General features: G+C 41.6%; 1 pseudogene; it reads right to left on the reverse strand.

Annotated features, from left to right (window-relative positions):
* Positions 1 to 381: 381 nt before the first annotated feature.
* LOC135707107 (uncharacterized) lies at positions 382 to 4386 on the reverse strand (annotated as a pseudogene).

The following is a 4386-nucleotide window of genomic DNA, read 5'->3' on the forward strand; positions in this document are numbered from 1 at the left end:
CTATGTCAAGCGCGTCATACTAAAGAGTATAAACAGAGAAAACCCCGCTCAAATTCCTATTCCCCAACAAAACACAAGCTCCTGCTGCACTTAACAAATCTCGATGAACATTTCAAATGGTCCTATCTGCTTTGATCGATTCTCTTCATCGACTTTCTATTTTGATAACCACTGCTATGCAAATAGATATCGCGCTAATTTTACCACATAGTTTGATAAAGGAGGATCTTATCTAGCGTCCAAAACGTCAAATGCAACAGAGAATGGTTTTGCAGCTGTGTTATTAACGAAAGAGAAAGTCGATTAAGAGAATCGATCAATGAAGATAGGACCTTTTGACATGTTCTAGAAATAAGACGTATTATATAAGACCACGTAGTCCTACGTCACCATTGCGTACAACCCCATAGGGCTGTCGCTTGTAGTTTTTGACATTGTTGCCATATTCATGGAAGTATATTCGTTGTATGAATTACCAGCTGTGAGGTATTCAAACACCATAATGTCTATTTCTATATCGGTATACCTTCTAGCATGTGGGTTTGATCCACTGATTCTATTATACATAGAACATGTTTCCCAGAAAAGAACGGTATCGTTTGAGCTTTGATCAATGGAATTATTGCTACAGTGTTCACCTTCTAGAATAATAAACTTTGTTATGCCTGTATGTCATTCACAAGACGCGACACGAGACAAGACACAACACTTATCGTTCTTAAAACTTTAAAATAAATTAAAATTTACCTCACTGTCGACCGGTTTCGGGCGTGATGCTGCCCATCTACGGGACAATGTCCGACTGATTACTTGGATGTTCATACGTTGTTCCGTACACGTCCAAAAAGAAGAGAAGAGAAGCTACTGGATTCTCAGATTTGTCAGGTTGAAAAGGCAGGATATAATGGGGGGTTCATCTTCATTCATTAATGGTTCAGCAGCATAGTTGATAAATGATGATTCCCAGGCGTTTAGATGTGTAGTTTTTCTGACGGATTTAATGAGTTTTGCACCTTTCCAGTCAATGTTATGGTTTAAGCTAATTTTGTGTACTGCCACAGCTGATTCATTTGATTTTCTGTTGTCTACAGCATGTTTATGTTCCTTTAGGCGGACCTTTACTTTGCGGCGCGTTTGTCCAATATAGACTGAAGGACAATCCTTGCATGGAATTTGATAAATTCCAGACTGTTCATCCGGTGGAACTTTATCTTTCAAATTACACAACAGGTCACGCAAAGTGTTGTGGCTCTTGTGTACTACCTGTAGTCCTTGTCGCTTGAGTGTGGATTTGATTGGATTCGTAATTTTGGGATAGAACGGCAGGCTGATTCTTTTTACTTCTTCTCCCATTGGTTCTAGTGTGGTTATATTTTGTCGGTGCTTCTTTCGTTTGTGTTTTCGGAGAATTTTGTCCACGAACTCCTTTTCGTACCCATTCACTTCAGCCGCTTTGTAGATACGAATTCTTTCCTCTGCAAACTCGTCATCCTCCATGGGTACATTGTAAACACGGTGTGCCATGGAGTGAAAAGCGGCTTGCTTTTGAGCTCCAAAGTGGTTGGAATCGGAAGTAATGTAGCGATCGGTGGACGTCGGTTTGCGATAAATACCAAATTTCAGGGTGTCGTCCTCCTTTCTGGTTATCATTAGATCCAGAAAGGGCAATTTCCCATCCACCTCTTTTTCTACCGTGAATTTTATTGAACTGTGCCGGGAGTTAAGTAGACTTACAGTTTGTTCTAAGTAGCGTTCTTTCACTGGTGCAAAAACATCATCTACATAGCGCCTCCAAACACGTGGGAAAAACTTGTGTTTTTCAGCATCGGCTTCAAAGTCACTCATGAAGATGTTGGCCAGGAGAGGCGAAAGTTTGCTGCCCATGCTTAGACCAAACGTTTGTTTGTAAAATTTCCCTCTAAAAGTGAAAAAATTCTGGTTCATGCATACCTCAGCCACAAGCAGATAAGCCTGGATGTGATTGTGTGGATTGTGTGATATGCCTGTATGTGTTTAAATTTTATTGTTATTAAACCATACCTATTTCGATGAATGATTGAACAATAGATTCTTCTTCAAATTCGTTATCAATACATGCATTGTTAAGCCATTCAATTCCTTCAATTTCTACCGATGCAACGGTAGTTGGTTCGATACTAACTGGCTCAGTGGTAGTAGCTGAATCTACGGCAATTGTTTTATTGCAGTACCTTTTGCTCAGATGACCCGAATCGTATCCTTGATTTCACTTTCGGTTGGGTGTTATGTCAGCTATCCGGAAATGTGAATTAAAATGCTGCAACATGTTGTACAATGCCCAGCTCCTTGCATGTTCTTTAACCACCTTCAGTTCCTTCCGCTTGTTTTTTGACGTTGGATAACGTCTTTCGGCAACATACGGGGGTGCAAAATTGAAAACAGTCATTTTGGATGCGTTACGAAAAATTAAAAGATTTTGAACGATAATAACTCAACCGTCTCTCGATAGATTTACGAGATAATGGCATCAATCGATTGGAAATATTTCTAGCAATTTGCTGAATGTTTCAAAACTATTGATTTCATTCTGTAAACTATTGAAAAATGGTTAAAAGTAAACCATTGTCTAAAGATGGTGAAAATCGATTGATTTTTTTATATTCTTATACTTTCTCCAACCGAGACATCATATGCGAGTATCTGACACCTCTGATATTTTCTGTTCTACTATATAAGCGTCCAACAAGGTCGCCCGTTCCATCATTGTCTATCCGATCGTCGACCCAGCAGCAGAGCAGCAGAGCAGCAGTACCAGAGCAGCGGAAGCAGAGCAGCGGCAGCAGAGCCTGGGGGCGAAAGGGCAACTACGCCGAGTGCGTTGGTGCCAATGCTCCGGTATACTGGGCCACCGTCATGGAATGCCCAGCTGCTGCAGTTCTCAGTCGGTCGTATTCACCGTCTGCTCCGCAAGGGCAACTACGCCGAGCGCGTTGGAAAAATGGCCCTTTTCAGGGCCACAACATTATCAAGAAAGAGTTTAACGATTAATTTTCTAATGCCTTTCCGACACTTGAATATCGAAAGTTGAATCTTCTCAGAGCCATAGATTCCATTTTTATTGCATTTCTACAAAACTTATTTCAGAATCGAACTAGTCTTCACAGACTGTGTGAAGAAGAACGATGCATCATCGAGCACAACCCGTTCCGTTCCAAAATCGTCCTCATCACAACCTCCAAAACAACCATCTACCCTCTCGACATCTCGAGTGGATTTCCCGGTCCATCATACCACCTAGCGCTGTTCTACTGATTGGTAATAATATTTACCCGGAGTTCGCCGCACTCCTGGTTGAAGCAAAGCGCCCGGCATGCAAACCGCTCATCAACCGCCATCGCCATCCGGTACCCATGCTCGGCATAACCATCATTCCAAAACCACAACCAAAACGGCCCTTTTCAGAACCACCAATAATTCGACAAAGAGTTAGTTTTGAAGACAATTTCTTTCCAGAATATCACAGTTACACTTAAATTTGGAGACTATACTGGGGTGTGGGAACGCTGGAAGGGGAGATGCTGTCTGTCTTCGAACTACCAACATCATTCCAAAGCTCCTCCAGGGCGACAGAGTAGAGCAAACCCAACAACATCAGCCCAACAAAACGGCCCTTTTCAGGGCCACCAAACTTTCGCAAAAGAGTTATTAAGGAATATTCCTAAAATATAATATACACAATTAAGTACAACACATAACAGACGTTATCCAACGCCAACCCTGCGGTCGTATCTAGTATACAACCCTTCCAACTTTTTTATGGCAAACTGGGCAAGACACAAAGGCGATAGTTTTATCACCGGAGGCTCCTTCAAATTTAACGGTTGTCGAGTTCAATAAATGCGTAATGTCTTCCAATTCTTCATAACCTAGAGTACTGTTTTAGATTTGTTAATGTACATATTACGGCAAATTTTAGGACTATTTAAACAATACCAATTAGAATAATGCCGCTTGAGTCGACCGATGAGCTCAGTCTGCTCATTTGCTTGGTTTATAATCTTATCACATCGTTGTTGGCTGGGTTCTCCATGCTCATCACCAGCAGTTTGATTCTCTGCCGGAATGTATTTACTCAACCCCTTCTTGCTTACTGTGGCCGCTAACGTTTGCAGTACTCGAACGTTACTGGCAGTAAAGCAGAACATCTTTGGCTGTTTGGCATAATCGCCATAAAATCTACCATCGACTATGAAGGGGCAGCTTGAATTTCATTTCTTACACGTGCTATACGAAAGCGCATTTGCAACTCCATCGCCGAAATGTCTTCCCTGGTGAGCATTTTGCTGCTAGCCCCTCCAGCTTCAGAATGTTTTTTTTTATGTGGGGGAGAACATTTCCAACGTCTCG

The sequence above is a fragment of the Ochlerotatus camptorhynchus genome, unplaced genomic scaffold, assembly GCF_037179485.1.
Source record: "Ochlerotatus camptorhynchus isolate MF236.1 unplaced genomic scaffold, CSIRO-AGI_Acam_v1.1 ptg000304l, whole genome shotgun sequence".
NCBI classification, from domain to species: domain Eukaryota; kingdom Metazoa; phylum Arthropoda; class Insecta; order Diptera; family Culicidae; genus Ochlerotatus; species Ochlerotatus camptorhynchus.